The 21,095-nt window shown below is 37.1% G+C and overlaps 1 protein-coding gene and 1 long non-coding RNA gene across 2 annotated transcripts in view; one reads left to right on the forward strand and one right to left on the reverse strand.

Moving 5' to 3' along the window:
- The window catches only part of LOC103037794 (interferon-induced very large GTPase 1-like), a 151,607-nt gene that overhangs the window by 65,514 nt on the left and 64,998 nt on the right, over nucleotides 1-21,095 (forward strand). The window lies entirely within an intron of this gene.
- LOC125799345 (uncharacterized) overlaps nucleotides 1-21,095 on the reverse strand; it is a 76,218-nt gene that overhangs the window by 23,840 nt on the left and 31,283 nt on the right. The gene's annotated exons all lie outside the window — the stretch shown is intronic.

Consider the following 21,095-nt stretch of genomic DNA (forward strand, 5'->3'; position numbering starts at 1 on the left):
AACAGACAGAATCCTATTGCACATGTTTTAATATTAGAGCACAGCACTCACTCGTGATTGGTGGAACGGCGGGTGATGAGGTCTGTTAGTTAAGTAATAAAGTCTTGGTCAGTAGAGACAGGAGTTTAGACTGAGGGAAGCTGAGATATACTGTCTGAGAGCTTCAGAGCACTTAGATCAGAATGAACCCTGTAACTGAATAGAAGGGCGGATAGCTTTCTAACCAAAATCAAGTCAGGAAGTTCAGTCTGGTTATCTTGCACAGTCAGAACTCAGAAGCTTGACTGTTTGGGTTTTGATTCATTTTTCTTTATTTTTCATTATACATTGCATTCCAATAAAAATCTGTTTTGTCTGGAAGATTCTTTAAATAAACTGGAAAAGCTATTTCTGGTCTGGAACTGTTTTGTTTGCTTGTGTTGTATCACACCAGATACAACATAAATCAGGATCTCATTTGAATAAATCTTTCAATCCATAATTGCAAAATCCTAATTATAAAGGAATGTTTAGATATTTTAGATTACTTAACGAGCAGAACAACTCTCCCATTAAAGACAAAACACCCATATTCACCATACTTGTGTTGCTTTTACCCTTTCCTGCAGTGAACACACACTTACACATTAGTGAATACACACACACACACACACACACACACACACACAAACACACATAGTGACATATGAGTGATTCTTGAAAATGTTAATAGTTTGGATGTTCCACCAAGAAAAGTACTAATTCTGCTGGAATTAATTTTCTTTTTCATGAATAAGAATCAACATCAAGGTTATAATCAGGGGTTCCTTTGCAAAAATCTAAGGTTCTTTTATAGGTTTATTTTTTTTTTTAAAAAACAACTAACAGTAATAATTAAATTAAATAATATATTTACCACGTAAGAGAGTGTATTGTGTAATATGTATTAAAAACTACAAACTGTGAGTTTTGGACAATATTTACTATTATTTTGTGGTTGATTAAAATATTGTCACCACAGTCAGATATTTATAAAAAAAACCCAATAAAATCAATAAAATGAGGACCTGATTTTCACACCATCAGCTCTACTGCATGTATAAAGATCACTGAAGCTCTCGTATGTTCACTACAGTAGTATGAAAAAGTTTGTTCACCCCTGATAATTTTCATGATTTTTCTTATATATAAATAATTGGTTGTTTGAATCAGCAATTTCAGTTAAATATATAATATAACAGATGAACTCAGTGATATTTGAGAAGTGAAATGAAGTTTATAGGATTTACAGAAAGTGTTCAATAATTATTTGAAAAAAATTAAACAGGTACATAAATGTAAGCACCCTTCTCGTTTTATTGATTTAAATACATTTAGCATTAATTACTAAAACACAAAATGTGTATGTTAAGCTCATTGATCCTTGGAGTACCCTTTTGGGAATTTTTATTATAAAATTTAAATATAAAATTATATTTACTGATTTTTTTCTAATAAACCATTTTACCCATATCTTCCAACTTTCAACACCCATATCTACAGATCTTCACTTCTTAATTCTGCTGTAATAATTACTCACCAGTGTTTCTGATCACAGGCTCTGATTGGCTATAAGACCTTCTTGCTGTTCAGTTTTCTTCTCAGTTTGCTTAATGATCAAAGACCAGCAGGGATTGTACTGGGGTGAGGTAGAGTGTTCTGCCCTGCTGCCCCAAACCAGTGGATCCAGTCCCCTCCCCCCATCACAGCCATCTGATATCTTTAACATCTTCATCTTAGAGATCATTAATTATTGCTGCTTTTATTTGTATTTATATTTTATTTTGTTGTATTGTTATTATTGGTATTGTTTATCTAAAGTATTTAATGATTTCTTTTGTGTGTTTTGTTTGTTTGCTTTTATTTTATTGATGTACAGTACCAGTAAAAGTTTGGACACATCATTCATTGTTTGTCTTTATTTCTTAATTTAACTTATTTTCCACATTGTAGATTATTATTAAAGACATGAAATCAGTTAAGGGACACATATGGAATTATGTAGTAAACAGTAAGAAAGTATTTGTCCTCCACAATATCCTGATCTAAATCTGATGAACTGAGATAGTGGTTTAATTGGGATGAGCTGGAGCTTCACAGTGTGAAGGAAAAGCAGCAACTATTGTTCAGCACCTCCAGGAACTCCTTCAAGACGCTGAGAAAACTATTCCAGGTGACTCTCCCTCATGAAGACACTGAGATTAAAATACCAAGAGTGTGCAGATCTGTCCTCAAAGATTTTAAAGTATGAAACATATTCAATTTAGTTTAAACATTTTATGTTTATAGAATAAAGCTGCATGTGTTCCTGTATATCTTTAATGTAGTCCGTATAAAAATGTACAATGTAAAAAAATATATATAGAAAGAAAGAAAACACATTAAAGGAGAAGAGTTAATTACAAACTTCGGACTGGTACTGTATGTAGGTACTACAAACAAGGGCGTAGGAGCGGGTTTGATATTAAGGGGGACACATCTGCTAATATGAATTTCTGTCTATTGTTAGTTACATTCAAGTAAAGGTCACATATATGACAAAAACTAATGAGTTATCACCTAATGTTTAAAATAAACATGTGATTATTATTATTATTATTATTATTATTATTATTATTATGTTTTTGCATGTCATTTCTGTTGTATATTTGTATATTTAAATTTACGCCCTTTTTTTTTTTAACTCAGTAGCGTTGGGTCCTGTGTTTTTATTTTTATTTTTTGACTGAAAGTACTTCTCATGATGGTGATCTGTTTTGTAAAAGAATGTAATTTTACATTTCATAGAGATTTTGGGCAGAAATTAATATTAAGGTTAGATAACCCAAACCCTCCTAGTCTGTTAGTATCGTGAGCTTTTACTAAAGGACTAGATATATTCCATCAGTAAATCTATTCCTCAATAAAGTATTCAAAACAATACATCAACAATGGAATTAATTTAACAATGTAATAATGTAAACAAATTACTTGTTTCTAAATTGTTCTTTTACCTCTTATGACATGCTGAAACAAATTATTGAAAGAAATATTCATAAATATTAGTCCTACAGTAGGGGCCGACACTATTAATACTCTTTAAAAATTACACATATATCCTGTATGTATGTCTTGCTTCTCTTAACCTGTTCTTTCTTTTGATCAGTTCAGTTCATTTCAGTCCTCGACACATTTCCTCTCTCCAGCCCAACCATCTCTTCTACCCCTCTAAATAATAAATTACACCCAGTACTGAGAGCAAACTCTAACAGACCCTAATTCTAACCCTGAACAATTAAAATAAGTTCAAATTGCAACAGTCACAACTCACCTATTAAAATAAACACTTTCGCAACATTCTCTTTCTCTTTTCACAAACTTATTTAAACACTGTCACACTAAGTTGCTGTATAGTTGCTGTATGGTCGATAGGGAGCTAAGTGATTTTAACAGGTAAACTCAGTAAATTATTGTTTATAAGCTGATCAGCTGGATCAGGTGAAAAACACACACTTTTAGGGCAGAGACCAGGGCTAAGAAACTGCTTTAAACTACCAACATAAAGTATTGTACTGAATTCTCCACAACATCCAGCTTCTAGATAACTAGTTAAGCCAGCTAAAATAATTTTCCCTTATTATAGCTTATAGTAATCCTGCAATCCTAGTCTAAAAGTCACAATGACTATCACAAACTGTATTTTATTAAGTGGGTTTTATCTGTGTGTTTTGATTCAGATGAGTCTTTTTAACCAGCTATCAGAATCAATCTTATCACAGTTTACATGGTTAGCAAAACTAGCAAGCTGATTGTCTGTTTCTACTGAAAGGCGGAACTCTCTCCCTGAACCGGCTCCGTGTTTGGAGAGATTTCCCACACAGGGCTCAGTGGTCTCTCTCCTCATTAATAGCACACCTGAGCTGAGTGAAACGAGTCGTTCTTGGCGACGCCCCTTTTCTGCGGTATCGTTTTTGGGGGGACGAATCCACCTGTTTCTGATATCCCCCCTGTTCCTACGCCAATGACTACAAACTTACATAAAAAAAAAATAGCACTGAAATGTAAAATATGAAAAACAAAAATTTTCTTTTGGTGTTTAGTTTTATTTTAGCTGTGATGATTTTGAAGCAATAAAATGTACAATATACAATCACAAAAATAAAGTTTTATATTTTTATAAAATAAAATGTTCTCTCTCTGAACATAATTATGCACAGTTTTGAGGATTTCCATTCTTGTACAATATTGAGTTAAAATAAAACCACTGAAGAATGGAAAGAAGAAAGTGATTATTATTGTTTTTTATCTCTCTGTTTTTTTGTTTGTGGTCATGTAGATGTTCAGTTCTTAAATTCTGTGTTTGTAAGTCTTGTTACTTTTAGCTGGAAATAAAAATGAATCCTGAGGTTTAATGAACTGTAGTACACTGTGTGTGTGAACAGCTCCACCTGGCGGTCAGAGTAGGTAAAACAGGGAGCGAAATCGAAAGAAGATGTTCATTCTGCGTCAGTTTCTGCATCTGTTCATCTGTGTTCAGGTAGGTCTACACTCCTTATCTATCATATGAATATAAAAACAATAAATAAACAATAAATAGAACTGAAATTAGATCAGAGTGTGTAAATTTAAATCATAGAGAGGAGGATAAATCAGTATTTCAGCTGTTTAGGATCCAGTTACAGTCCAGTAATTACTAACTGGGAGTGGCCCCTGCGTTTTCTGTACAGACTGGAGTTTTTCCATTGAATCCTCCTATAAAATAACCAGTATCCAGTAGAATAATAGATCATTATTATGGTAATTGTGTGTTCTGAGCTGTGTATCAGACTGTGGGGGGGGGTTGTGATCTCTGTGTTGAAGAGAATAAGATGAATGAATTTTATGTTCAGCCAGACTGTTCTCAGATCAGCTCCTTTCTCCAGATTTAGGTCCAGACTGCAGCCTTCAGGATGAGGTACTGAATCATCTCAGCTCAATCAGGATGGATCATGGTGGGTCTGGATCCAGTCTGGAGTCACTGAACACATGGCAGGAACATCCCCTGGGCAAGGGTCCAGTAAATCACAGGGTACAACACACACACATACACACACACACACTCACACTCACACACATACATGCACACACACACAATGTAGCAGAACCAGTTTATCCAGCATGATCAGTTTAGTTAGGACATGAGGAGAACTCTCTGCACGTCACACACACACACACACACACACACACGGGCACACACACACACACACACACACACACAGGCACACACACACACAGGCACACACACAGGCACACAGGCACACAGGCACAGGCACACACACACACACACACACACACACACACGGGCACACACACACATACGGGCACACACACACATACGGGCACACACACAATGTAGCAGAACCAGTTTATCCAGCATGATCAGTTTAGTTAGGACATGAGAAGAACTCTCTGCACGTCAAGACAGAACAATAATAAATTTTAAAAAAGAATATATATATACACATATATATATATATATATATATATATTTTCTTTTTTTTCTTAAGACTTAAGATTTTAACAGTGATTTTAGTTTTTTTTTAGATCAATTACATTGATGATAGTCATCAATACTATATCAATAACAATAATAATCTTTAATAATTTAATAAGATTAATCATGATTAAGACAGCTTTAAACTATTTACCATATTTTTCGCTCTATAAGGTGCACTTAAAGTCCTTTAATTTCAAATAAATCGACAGTGCACCTTATAATCCGGTGTGCCTTATATATAAGTTTTACCAGTTAGGTTGTAAGGAGCAGTAAAGCCTCTTCACTGAAATACTGCGTTATACAGGAGTTTCAGTTTAGTTCTCCAGCACTGAGATCTGCTAACTGCGCTAAGCGCTAGCTCTTTTGCCATTCAGAGGCAAGGGTGTCAGAAGTATTCACATTCATTACTCAAGTAGAAGTATAGATATTGGAGTTTACAAATACTTCTATAGAAGTTAAAGTATCAACTCAAACCTTTTACTTAAATAAAAGTATAAAAATACTGCTTTTAAAACTACTTAAAGTATAAAAGTAAAAAGTAATGTATGGGGAAAAATGACCTTATAAACAGAAGCCCCCCCCCCCCCCCAATAATTAGTTCACTATAAGAACTGAAATGGTGCTAAAATGGTTTTGAGAGATTCAGAGGGATGTTAAAAAAATCTTTTTCAGACAGACAGCATCACACCTGTCCTTACTACATGCTTTACCAACCAGCTGTACACTGTAGCTTTGCACAATAAACTTACAAATATTTCACATAGCAATAATATAATTAATGTTGAAGCTATGAAATCTATGGCTTATGAATTTACAGAGTCATATGTTACGCCCCTGAATATAGGGAGTGAAAAAGACCACAGTAAACAGTGCTGTTTCCTCAGTGATAGTTTTATCTAGAATTTCACAAAAATATATTATAAAACAAGGCTTGTTTACATTCTCTTCAATTCAGTCTTTTTACAGAGAAATAGAATTTAGACACATTTCAATACATGAATGATTTCCAGCGCCCAGTGTCACTGCAATAGCTTAAGAACAGTGAGATAATAATAAAAAACATAGAAATTCCTTTTCTGACAACACAAAAATATAGAATGAAATATTCAAACTCAAACTCAATTTTCCACTAGGTATATGTATACTTTTTCTCTTCTCAAAATATATCTCAAGCCATAACTCACATTATCTCTTTAACAGTTTTCTAACAAAATGAACAACACATCTGAGAGATTCTCTATTATGTATAAATTAACTACTTTGTTTTTAAAACAGATGAATTATATAGACTAGTACTGGTCACATTTATCTAACTAAGCACGCACATTTTATATAAACAAAAGCATTTTAAAATGGCCGCGGTGACCTACTTTACTAACAAACTCAAAGATACACATAAATCACAAATGTATAAACACACTCTAACCACAAAAATATATATTTTCTACTGGAATGTCATCCACATTTGACATATATCTTTTCTTATGTGGTCCTAAAACAATGCTAGCTATGGCCATTACACACTAGCTCACTCAGCAAGTCTGCTCTGGAACTTTCCAAAAATACATCAATTATTTACTGAGTTAACTTATATTTATAACCATTAAGCTTATACTGTTGTCTTAATATGGCTTTCCAGTGGCATTTTAGACAATATAAAACCCTATTTTGTTGGTTTCTTACCTGAATATAGGGAGTGAAAAAGACCACAGTAAACAGTGCTGTTTCCTCAGTGATAGTTTTATCTAGAATGAGGAAAGCGCTGTGGTCGCCCCCTAATGTCTGAATCAAGGCATAGCCACACAATCACAAATCACTCTAGCAAGTACAGTACTATTGGCTGATTTCCAATTTATAAAACAGCTAGACTTAATGTTTATAATTCTTTTGTTTTTGTAAATACCTTTTTTTTCTTCAGCATGATTTCACCATAGTGTTTACTCTTTTCATACATGAATTTGTAAATTAATTCTTAATAAATTTTTAGCTCAGATTTACCACAGATAATTGTTTTTAACATTCTGTTAAAGTACTAAGCAACAAATCATGTATTATTGTTCTTTTTAACTAGTCACACATACAGTAAACAAAACAGAAAAATAGTCACTAAAATATGTTGCTTTGATGCCAGTGTTGTCTACTCTCAACGTTTTCTTAGCTAGCTTAGAACCTAGAACAGTTCTTTAAGGAAGACCTAAGCTAACCCCTAGCAAAAGGTGGGTAATCCAGGTCCAGAAATTAAAAAAATCCATCCCAGGGATTAGGTACGGAGCCAGCCATGCAATTGTGATGGATTTCTACTTTTTGGACCTAGATTACCCACCTCTACACCTAAACTCATAAAATTAAAAGCTCACACACGCTCTCCAAACGAACTTACAACACTGAATCATAACGTAGACCTAGCAAGCTAACCTTGAAATATCTTGACATGTACCAAGCCATGGCAAACATTGCAAATTCACCATTAGTGCATCAATAAGTTACTACAATATCTTGTGAACAATTTACTGTAGGAAACATTCAGTTTACCTCAATATGCTTTTTTAAATTAGATGGTGAATTTCTGAAAACCATTAGCTTGTGGTGTTTTCGGATGGCGCGATTTATCTTTTTTGTTTTGACCAGCTGGAATCAAATCAAGCCAGAAGGAAATATGAGTAACGAGGCTATTCTTAAAAATGTAAGTAGTAGAAAGTACCAATAACTGCGGAAAAAAGTAAGGAGTAAAAGTAAAAAATGTCGTCAAAAAAATAATTCCTCCACTAAAGTATAGATACCCCAAATTTCTACTTAAGTAAGTTAACAAAGTATTTCTACTTCATTATTTGCCACCTCTGTTCAGAGGTTAGTATTATTGGACAATAGCCTGCTCCTCAGGGCTGTCGCCAGAACTCTTTCAGTGGGTGGGTATATGGGTTTACCTAGGGGGGGCTGATTTAGGCACCAATTTAAAGCAAGTTACAAAGCCTATAAAAATATAATGGAATTAAAATGTGTGTTTTGAACTAACCACGCCCTATACCACACCCACTACTCAGAAAGACCTCGTCATGAACTGCACAGCCAATAATAGGTTTAACTCTAATCACGTCAGACCACCACATCACAGTGAAAAGGATAGCGCACATGGAGAATCAAAATTACTAATATGCCGTAAAAAACATATGTTGACCATTAGAAAAGTTGTTGACGACGGGAGTCTGAGCAGAACCTCCTCAGGGCCTTATCTTTCCATTCATTTGTACATTTTCTAATAAGATCTCGTTCGAACGCTTAGCTGCACAAGCTGTGCCTCTCTGTAGCATGTTTCCAGTCACGGTACCCCTTATGAGTGAAAGTTGAGTCAGTAGCACAATCACTGCCAAGCTTTCTGCACGGATAACAAAAGGCTGCATTGGCGTGGACACTGTACTCTAGCCATTCTTGATTATGGTACCACGAAGCTACAAAAGAGCGATTCTTACCCTGAAAAAGATGTACAGGGTACCTATGCAGGGCGAATTGGTTGGGTTTTTCAATCCCAAGATCATTAGGGACCTGCTGTAAATGTCCAGAATTGTCGAAGCTGGAATATTTACCGGTGACGTTGCCTCCGCCGTGAACTTCAGAATTAGCATGACTGGAATTAGCATGTTCACTCCTCGTGTCTAATTCAAGCACATTTGTTTCAGCGTTGGGCTCCTTGGGTAGTTACTGAAGATGGCACTTGAAACATTTTTCTTATATCTATAAGGCTGTAGCTTAAAATGCTAGCTAGCTAGCTTAACTCTCTGGACAAAAAGTAGAGGCGTCTGCAAGGCTGTTATGTAAGCAAGACTGTTGTGCGCTGCTTATTAATTCCGTACTGGAACACTAGTTCGTTAGAGGCTCGCTTTGTATTTTTGTCTGTTTCAGAACATACATGAAAATGAAATGTTCGATTTAATAAAACAGTAAAACTTTGCTAGATTCATATGTGTAATTGTTTTCCACAAATATTTCATATATGAAAAAATGTTGTGGGGGGGCATGACATTGTAATTGGACGGGCACTGCCCCCCAATGCTAGCCCTTAGCCACGGCCCTGCTGCTGCTAACCCCGGCTAGCACTGCTGGAGCAGCATTAGCGCTAGCTCTTTCGCCACTTAGAGGTGAGTATTATCGGCCTGTAGCCTGCATGTTTATCGTGTTTAAACAAGCTACATGGGATGAACTGCTAGCTAATATCACCCTTGCTTACCAGAAGTCTCAGGGTTTCTTAGTGTACCGCTGTCTAAGCTTACTGTAAATAAATGAAAGCGCTTTTCTCACTACAACAAACAATTTTAAGGAGAGAATCTTCGTAGATGAACATCCAGTGCTTATTTGATTTTAAAAGAAAAATGTTTTTTAAAAGCTACAGTTTTGTTTACTTAACTTAGCTTAGCATTACCGGCTGAATTAGATGAAAAACATAGCGAAACCCAGGTTCTTTACTAGGTCGCCATATGATCTGAAAAATACAGTACACACTTCTCTCTCTGATGAAGATTGACAGGTTTCTGATTGGTCAGATTCATAAAAACCATGGATGGAATCCACCAATTAAGAATAAAAGGCAAATAAAGGACACACAGCAAGAGGCTAAGACTACTGGCTTTTAGATGAATAATTATTTTTTATTTTTTATTAATATGTGTTTGTTATTCTAAATGGATCAGAACACAGCAGTGAATGAGCTCTAATGGTCTCTGGATCACAGTGTAGCAGAGGAGTGTGAGGTTCTAACTGCAGATCTTTAATTATGTTCAGCAGGAACCAGAGGATCTGAAACACAATTACCCATAATTCCCTAAGAAATCAGAAGGATGTCCAGCAGCAGCAGCAGCAGCAGCATTATGGGTAAGAGTCTGTCTCTATCAGTACTGTGTAAATGCTGGTTTCTTCTTCTGCTTTTCTGGTGTTTTTAGTGAAACATACATTACAGAATGTAAAATATGATTAAAAAAAAATGACAACATAACAGTTATTATTATATACTGTATTATTAACTATTTTAGGTAGATATTTGGATTATTATTATTATTATTATTATTATTATTAATAATATTATAATATAAGTAGTCATCATTTATTTTTTATAGATCAAGAAGATGAGAGAAAAGTACGCAGAAGAAATAGCATGGATTACCCTCCTTTAAGTAACTGCTGCCATCACTGGACCAAATTCATAACCTTTATTTTATAGACAGACACATGAATCAAATTTATAGTGGCTTTTACTGTTTCCATCAAATGTGTCATTGTTCCGTTACTGACTCACAAACTATGACTCCTGACCAAAGACTTGATTCAAGACTTGAGAATATGATTCAGTGTATACTACAATACATACATTTAGAGTGTTCTTAATGTATTCCCACTAATATGTTAATAAAATTCACATTTAGAGTTTTATTAAGATATATATTCACCCTAATGAAAGACTGTAGCTTCACCTCCTCAGTGTTTAATATCACAATACCTACATTTAGAGTTTTATTAACATATATATTCACCCTAATGAGAGACTGTCGCTCTGCCCTACTCAGTGTATATCACAATACCTACAGTCCAGGCCAAAAGTTTGGACACACCTTCTCATTCAATGCGTTTTCTTTATTTTCATGACTGTTTACATTGTAGATTCTCACTGAAGCACCAAAACTATGAATGAACACATGTGGAGTTTTATGTACTTAACAAAAAAAGGTGAAATAACTGAAAACATGTTTTATATTCTAGTTTCTTCAAAATAGCCACCCTTTGCTCTGATTACTGCTTTGCACACTCTTGGCATCATTCTCTCAATGAGATTCAAGAGGTGGTCACCTGAAATGGTTTTGCAACAGTCTTAAAGGACTTCCCAGAGGTGTTTAGCACTTGTTGGCCCATTTGCCTTCACTCTGTGGTCCAGCTCACTCCAAACCATTTCGATTGGGTTCAGGTCTGGTGACTGTGGAAGCCAGGTCATCTGCCGCAGCACTCATCACTCTCCTTCTTGGTCAAATAGCCCTTACACAGCCTGGAGGTGTGTTTGGGGTCATTATCCTGTTGAAAAATAAATGATCCTCCAACTAAACGCAAACCAAATGGGATAGCATGTCGCTGCAGGATGCTGTGGTAGCACAGCTCCTCCCCCATGCTTCATAGTGCGAACCAGTGGGAACCATCATTAGGGTAGATATATTATTAAAATTCTAAATGTAGGTATTGTGATATACACTGAGGAGGTGGAGCTACAGTCTTTCATCCGGAATCCATCCGTTCACCTTTTATGCATCTCACAAAGACATGGCGGTTGGAACCAAAGATCATCAGACCAAAGCACAGATTTCCACTGGTCTAACAAATATATATATATATATATATATATATATATATATATATATATATATATATATATATATATATATATATATATATATATATATAATGTAATTAAAACACCACTGCAAACATGTACGTAATAAAAATGAATCTTCTTACTTTGGTGCCTAGGTTGGTCTGATCTCGAGGTCCCGCTTCCCTCATTGTTAAACCGTGGACTAGAACATGGTCTATCACAGTTGCCCATATTTCTTCTAAAACAATTGTTCTTTGTCTCATACATCCTCTTCCTCCTCTTCTTCCTCTTACTCAGCTTTTCTGATTGTTTCTGTCAATAGTGAAACCTCAGCGACTAGGGCTCCTTATACTGACTTATAATGGTTTCTTCACATCATTAGACACATATGTGATGAATTTTGAGTTGCTGTGTTTAGGTTGTGAAACCTGTGCTTTCACTGAGTTTCACTTTTGCTACTTGTGTTTACCATTATGCACTTCTGACAGTGCAAAATGTGTTCTGGTGGGTGAAATTATCAACTCAACTCAACTCAACTTTATTTATAGAGCACTTTAAAAACAACAACAGCTGCAACAAAGTGCTGTACATAGCACATTATAAGATAAGAAACAAAATACTAGAAACAATGACAAATTAAAATATAGGTATCAATAAAAAGTTTCAGATAAATCTAAGAACTAAGTAAAGTAAAAGTAAAAACAAAATAAAAATAAAAAAAAACAAAAAACAAAAATAAAAACAGAAATAAAATAAATAAAAATAAATAAAAAAAATAAAAAATTAATTAATTAGTAAATAAAACAAGAACAAAGTCTTAAGTTGGGTTAAAAGCCAAGGAATAAAAATGAGTCTTTAGCCTGGTTTTAAACGTGGACAGTGACGGGGCTTGTCTGACATATAGTGGTAGGCCATTCCACAGTTTAGGAGCCGCAATTGAAAAAGCTCTATCCCCTCTAAGCTTGCGTTTTGACCTCGGCACCTCCAGGAGCAGCTGATCAGCTGACCTAAGGTACCGAGCGGGGGCGTGGGGGCAGAGCAGCTCAGTGAGGTAAGGCGGAGCGAGTCCATTTAAAGATTTAAAAATTATGTTTGCAAATTGTGTCTAACTCTGTGAAAATTGCTTAAGGTTCTGTCAAAAGGGTAACCATTTAAATAAATGGGTTCAGGGCACTGAGTATTTGGTTTGGCAACAGGGTGTAGTGTTTTTGCAATTGAGAAAACTGTAAAATACTTTCTTATCAAAAAAATGAGGAATGAGATTAATTTACATCAATTAATTAGAGAGCATAGAATTTATCAGAATATTTTTTTAATTGCTTGATGGCACTAGTTTTTATTTATTAATGGGTGTAGACTATAACATTTTTCTTGATTGGGTGCTGTACAGGTTGGTTTATGTAAAAATATGAAAAATATTAGAAGGATTCTAACAATGATCAACGTTTTTCAACAGGGTATAAGTGAACAGTGTGGGGCACAGCTCAGTGCTGAATGTGTTCTATTATTTAAAGCAGTTAATTCTAGTTATTTACTGTCTCCTTTTAGAATAGTTGGTGATTGTACTCCTATAGAAAGTCTATACTGTTAGATATTTGTTTACTGATATTAATGTCTGTATGTTCTTCCTACACAGATGTGGTGTAAGACTTTGAGAGTGTCTCGGAGGTTCCCTCAGGTGGGCGCACGCACGTCTCTTCCCCGTTATGTAAGTTATTATGTTTATATTGAATATGAAGAGGTAGATATAGAGCATAAACGCAGCTGTAGTCTCGGTATATGTGCTAAAATATAAGATCTGGATGGTGCTCCTCAGGTTCTGAGTTAAAAATATCCACACGTTTTTTCTCTCTTTCCGGTCGAGTTTACACGCTGGTTTAATGTTAAGAACAGAATGATGGAGATCTGTGGAGAGATCACACTCAGAAAAGCACCATTATCAGCAGAGAACTGACCACTGGACCAGGGTGGCTCACATAGCTTGGAAAAGTTAGTTTGATAGTTGATATTCCGCTGAAGGTACTGTTTGTAAAGTACTGACCCTAATTAAAAACGTAAACATTCACAGCCCTTTTTAACCCTTTCAGACCCTGCGTCAATTACATTGGACATCACGTAGAAACGTTTTGTTGCACAGAACACTAATTGAGACCTGTTGTCCATCAGAATAGATCATAAACCAGCCAATGAGACAAAAAAAATCAACAACCTAGACATTAGGGCATGCCAGCACTACAGAACAAATGAGTGTAGTAATACAAAGTAATACAAACTAATTTTTACTAATTCTTAGTAATTTATCAAGTTTAGGAATACTTGAACATATGTTGAATTGTTAGAATTTTTTTTGTATAAAATTGCTACTGTAACACACTCATAAAATATAGATATAAAATCACTTGTAATCTACAAAGACACTAATAAACATTCTACAACTTTTATTTTTGAAAAATATGCATATTTTATTAATTTAAAATAAAAAATAAATTGCTACTCTAACACTCGAGTCAAGTCAAGTAGTTTTATTGTCAGTACTTCATATGTACAGGACATACAGAGAATTGAAATTACGTTACTCTCCTTCCCGAATTTTACAGCAAGTACAGATAATAGATATAATAAAAGAGAATGGAAGACACTATGTCTACAGCTCCTACAGCTCCTACAGCTCCTACAGCTCCTACAGCTGCCACAGCTTCTACAGCTCCTACGGCTTCTACAGCTTCTACAGCTTCTACAGCTCCTACAGCTTCTACTGCTGCCACAGCTCCTACAGTTCCTACAGCTTCTACAGCTGCCACAGCTCCTACAGTTCCTACAGCTTCTACAGCTTCTACAGCTTCTACAGCTCCTACAGCTTCTACAGCTCCTACAGCTTCTACAGCTCCTACAGCTGCCACAGCTCCTACAGCTTCTACAGCTCCTACAGCTTCTACAGCTTCTACAGCTCCTACAGCACCTACTGATTCTACAGCTTCTACAGCTCCTACAGCTCCTACAGCTTCTACAGTTTCTACAGCTTCTACAGCTTCTACAGCTTCTACAGCTGCCACAGCTCCTACAGCTTCTACAGCTTCTACAGCTCCTACAGCTTCTACAGCTGCCACAGCTCCTACAGCTCCTACAGCTCCTACAGCTTCTACAGCTCCTACAGCTGCCACAGCTTCTACAGCTCCTACAGCTCCTACAGCTCCTACAGCTTCTACAGCTCCTACAGCTCCTACAGCTGCCACAGCTTCTACAGCTCCTACTGCTTCTACAGCTCCTACAGCTGCCACAGCTCCTACAGCTGCCACAGCTCCTACAGCTTCTACAGCTCCTACTGCTTCTACAGCTTCTACAGTTCCTACAGCTGCCACAGCTCCTACAGCTCCTACTGCTGCTACAGCTGCCACAGCTCCTACAGCTGCCACAGCTCCTACAGCTTCTACAGCTGCCACAGCTCCTACTGCTGCTACAGCTGCCACAGCTCCTACAGCTGCCACAGCACCTACAGCTTCTACAGCTGCCACAGCTCCTACAGCTCCTACAGCTTCTACAGCTGCCACAGCTCCTACAGCTTCTACAGCTTCTACAGCTCCTACAGCTTCTACAGCTTCTACAGCTGCCACAGCTCCTACAGCTCCTACAGCTTCTACAGCTGCCACAGCTCCTACAGCTCCTACAGCTTCTACAGCTCCTACAGCTTCTACAGCTTCTACAGCTCCTACAGCTCCTACAGCTGCCACAGCACCTATTGCTTCTACAGCTGCCACAGCTTCTACAGCTTCTACAGCTCCTACAGCTTCTACAGCTCCTACAGTTTCTACAGCTTCTACAGCTGCCACAGCTCCTACAGCTTCTACAGCTTCTACAGCTGCCACAGCTCCTACAGCTTCAGCTCCTACAGCTTCTACAGCTGCCACAGCACCTACAGCTTCTACAGCTGCCACAGCACCTATTGCTTCTACAGCTGCCACAGCTCCTACAGCTTCAGCTCCTACAGCTCCTACTGCTTCCACAGCTCCTACAGCTGCCACAGCTTCTACAGCTCCTACAGCTTCTACAGCCCCTACAGCTGCCACAGCTCCTACAGCTTCTACAGCTCCTACAGCTTCTACAGCTTCTACAGCTTCTACAGCTCCTACAGCTTCTACAGTTTCTACAGCTGCTACAGCTCCTACAGCTCCTACAGCTCCTACAGCTGCCACAGCTCCTACAGCTCCTACTGCTTCTACAGCTTCTACAGCTTCTACAGCTCCTACTGCTTCTACAGCTTCTACAGCTCCTACAGCTCCTACAGCTTCTACAGTTTCTACAGCTGCTACAGCTGCTACAGCTCCTACAGCTCCTACTGCTTCTACAGCTTCTACAGCTCCTACAGCTTCTACAGTTTCTACAGCTTCTACAGCTGCTACAGCTCCTACAGCTCCTACAGCTCCTACAGCTCCTACAGCTCCTACTGCTTCTACAGCTTCTACAGCTTCTACAGCTCCTACTGCTTCTACAGCTTCTACAGCTCCTACAGCTCCTACAGCTTCTACAGTTTCTACAGCTGCTACAGCTGCTACAGCTCCTACAGCTCCTACTGCTTCTACAGCTTCTACAGCTCCTACAGCTTCTACAGTTTCTACAGCTTCTACAGCTGCTACAGCTCCTACAGCTCCTACAGCTCCTACAGCTCCTACTGCTTCTACAGCTTCTACAGCTCCTACAGCTTCTACTGCTGCTACAGCTGCCACAGCACCTACTGCTTCTACAGCTCCTACAGCAACTTGAACCCCAGTTGCACTTAAGTCACACACACAGACTTCAGACTTGACTTGGACTCATGTTTTTAGACTTGTGAACAATTAGTATGTTTTCTATTTTTTGTATGAACATTGAGGAAACTTTGAAATGTGGGATAAGTTTTATTCCTGTTTATCGTGGTAAACATATCATGCAGGTGCACGCCTCACGCACTAGTCTCAGTCTGACTCTCAGATAAGGGGTAATGTTGATCGGCATACCTTTTTGTAAAAACATTTGGCTAAAAAATTTCAAACTAGATGTCACCAACAGAAGAAGTGCAGACTGCAAAGTCTGCAGCATCAACTTCAAGGATGCTGGTTCCACCACATCAAATTTCATCAGGCACCTGAAAACTCACCCAGAGTGGTCAGACAGTAAGCAAACATGTTTAGCTCAGCATCAGCTATGTAAAGTTAACTTGGCTGCTACCAGCTTTGTAACTGAATATTTGAAACAATGAGTGAATGTTAGTTTGCTTTTTTTACACTTGTTTGAATTGAGTGGGGTTGACATGATGTGAAAAGGTTGGTAATGCTAATATACAGTGCCTTGCAAAAGTATTAAACCCCCTTGAACTTTTCAACCTTGTGCCTTAATTCAGGCTTCAAACATAAAGATTTGATTTTTTTTTTTTGGGAAGAATCAACAATCATGAAGTGGAACACAATTTATTGGATATTTTAAACTATTTTTAGAAACAAAAAAATGAAAAGTGAAATATTACTCAGCCCCTTTACTTTCAGTGCAGCAAACCCACTCCAGAAGTGAGGATCTCTGAATGATCCACCTACATTGTAAATGAGGGCCACCCTCAATGTACTCTGAGTTTACAAAAAGGTTGACCTAAATGACTGATGATGATAAACAGAATCCACCTGTGTGTAATCAAGTATCTGTATAAATGCAACTACTCTGTGATATTCTCAGAGTTCTGTTTAAAGCTCAGAGAGCATCATGAAGACCAAGGAACACATCAGGCAGCTCCAAGATACTGTTGTGGAGAAGTTTAAAACCTCATTTGGATACAAAAGATTTCCCAAGCTTTAAACATCTCAAGGAGCACTGTGCAAGCGATCATATTGAAATGGAAGGATTATCAGACCACTGCAAATCTACCAAGACCCGGCCGTCCCTCTAAACGTTCAGCTCAAACAAGGAGAAGACTGATCAGAGATGCAGCCAAGAGGCCCATGATCACTCTGGATGAACTGCAGAGATCTACAGCTGAGTTGGGAGACTCTGTCCATAGGACGACAATAAGTTGTACACTGCACAAATCTGGAAGAGTGGCAGGAAGAGAGCAATTTCTCAAAGATATCCTTAAAAAGTCTTGTTTAAAGTTTGCCACAAGCCACCTTGGAGACACACCAAACATGTGGAAGAAGGTGCTGTGGTCAGGCGAAACCAAAATCGAACTTTTTGGCCATCAATCTGGTAAAGGTTGGTCTTATTTTCACCTGTCCAAAGAACACGGTTCCAGAAATGGGCTGGCTTCTTTAGTTTTATCTGAGTCTAATCTGGCCTTTCTATTAATGATTTGAACCTTGTGGTGTTCCATCTGAATTCTCTCTCATAAGGTCTTCTCTTTATGGTAGACTAAGATATTTATACACCTTGTGATTGGCTTTTTTCTTCACCATGGAAAGGATTCTGTAATCATCCCCCACTGTGGTCTTCTGTGGAGGTCCAGTTTTTTTTCAGTTCAGGAGTTCACCACTGCACTCTTTTTACCAGACTGTAACAAACTGCTTACTTGACCACTCCTAACATTTCAGTTAACTCTCTGATCGATTTCTTATTTTTTCAGCCTAATAATGATCTGCCTCACTTACATTGAGAGCTCCTTTATCCGTATGTTTTGGGTTCACAGCAACAGCTTCCAAATGCAAATGCAACACCTGGAATCATCTCTAGACCTTTTACCTGCTTAGCTGATGATGGATTAATGAGGAAATAGCTTATGCAGTATATAAAATAGCTTTTGAGATAATTAGTCCAATTACTTTTGAGCCCCTGAAATGAGGTGGCTTTGTAGAAAAATGGTTGTTATCCCTAAACGTTTCATAAGATTTTTTTTTGTTGTTTAGCACGTCTAATTAAACCTGAAAGTGTAAATATCAGTTACATCATATTTGTTTCCTTTTAAATCCAGTGTGATGGCATGCAGAGCCCAAATCATGAACATTGTGTCACTGTCCAAATACATATGGTACCTAACGCTAGCTGATTTGGCATGAAGAGGGAACAGAGGATACAATTAGGCCGTTAATAAACAGCAGCACTGAAGGCACAGTCTCTATAGATAAAATCCCATGGTGCAATGAAATGCAAAGAAAAATACTATGGCGCTTTGAGGGCAAAGAACACTTTGCTGCTCAAAGGTAAGCTGAGTTTGGTTTCTCTGTTACATCAAGAGATAAAAGAGGATGAGGGGGTTACCTAACTGGTCTGGTGGTCAGGAGGCAGGAATTCAAACTAAAATTTACATAAATGCATTTTTATGGTTTTACATATTGTTTTCTTGCTTTGTCTTATGATTAATAACAAAAACCCAAATATGCATGACATATTCTGATTTTCTTCTATTTTTGAAGGTACATCCAAAAATACAAGAGCATGTCGACATCTTACTATGATGTTTTTCTCCTGGGAAAAACGAGTTCTGGCAAAAGTGCTACGGGTAACACTCTCTTAGGACAAAAAACATTTTCACAAAACCATACATCTTTAGTTCAATGGGAGAGTGCGTGTGTCAGTGGAATGACTTTGACAGTATACGACACACCAGGATTCTTTGATTCAGAAGGAAGCAATGATGACGTCGTGAAGCAATGTCATCCTCTTATCCAGTTAAACTCTTCAGTCACCACTGTGTTCTTGCTGGTGATGAAGATCGACCGATTCACTCAAGAAGATAAAGAAACAGTTAAGCTGATTGAAAAGTTGGTTCCAAAGTGGCTCCATCATAACATCTGGATCCTCTTCACAAGAGGAGATGAGCTGGAGAGTGAGGGCTTGTCTATAGAACAGTTAATAGAAGAGGCTGATGACCTGAAGAAAGTCATACAGAGATTCAACAACAGATACCACGTCTTCAACAACATCCAGACCCAACATTGTGATCAAGTCAGCAGCCTGATGGAGAAAATTAAAGCAAACATGCGTAAGTAAATTCAGAGAATATTTTCTGAAATGTACAGAAAAATGTTTTTGTTGTGTTAAATTAATTATTTGTGCAATGAATGTGTTTAATATTACATTGTATTTAGATTATACTATAGCATAATTCATGCATACAATAGTAGAGTTGTAGTAGTAAGCAGAATAGTAGTACAGAAGTACTTCTTGAGTTTTACTATGGAACTAAGTGGTGAATGTATTAATACATTATTCAGTGTGTTTTCACCCCCAAAAATCACAGTTTACAGGAGAATATTGTGACCGAAAGCAAAAGTGAGCTGTAATGATGCAGTACAAGAGGGTTTTAAAAAAGTATGGGGGATCTATATGCAAGCTTTTATTATATAGAGGCAAACATGCACAAAGCACAATCCAATATAAAAGAAACATTATATCAGAAGCAGAGCAGTATAGTTTAAAACTATGTAGTTGCTGGCAGCATAAAGCTCATATACCACTGCAGTTGTGTTGTAATTTTGTAGTCAGCCCCATTTCTGAACATGCTGTTCGAATGGGCTTTTCAAAAACTGGCCGCTGTCACATTCTGTAGTAAATGTTTGGAACTCTTTACATTTTATTCTGTGTACATTTTACTCCTGAACATCACTTGATCCTCTAAATTGTTTAGGAGTCGTAATTAGAATAATGCTACCGGTAAGCTAAATGCTACAGCACACACGCAGTAATTTTACCAGTGTTAAATCAGCACTTTTTTAGTGTTAAATTGTACACTTTCAGTGTAATTTTCATTCTATTATTGCATACGATTTATGTCACACCCCTAACTGAGATATATATATATATATATTTAGAAATAAAGTAAAATAAATGATACTGAACAGATATAATATGTCTCTAGTAGATATATAATAGAAAATGAGAACTAAACAGCAGAAAAGTATTTCCCCTGATGTGATAATTAGGGGTGGATGATATGGAACAATATTTCAGGGTATAATATCATTCACAATATTAAAAAATGTTGGCGATATTATTGCGTACGTTAAAATATGGCCGACCCCTACTAAACAAAGGCTGTATTCTCACCTCAAGCAGTGATTGCTTGATTGATCACAGCTGGAACTAAATTATTAAGTGCTACCTGAAAGTTTTTGACCTGGTAACATACTACTAAACAAGAGGGCAGCAACTAATTCTGATAATGTAGACGAGCTTGTTTGTCTCAGAAACTCTTTAAAGGAGGTATAAGAAGTGAGGAACAGACCAATTGTGGTTAATACAGTGGTGTGAAAAAGTGTTTGC

Source organism: Astyanax mexicanus, chromosome 3, assembly GCF_023375975.1.
Source record: "Astyanax mexicanus isolate ESR-SI-001 chromosome 3, AstMex3_surface, whole genome shotgun sequence".
Taxonomy (NCBI): Eukaryota; Metazoa; Chordata; class Actinopteri; order Characiformes; family Acestrorhamphidae; genus Astyanax; species Astyanax mexicanus.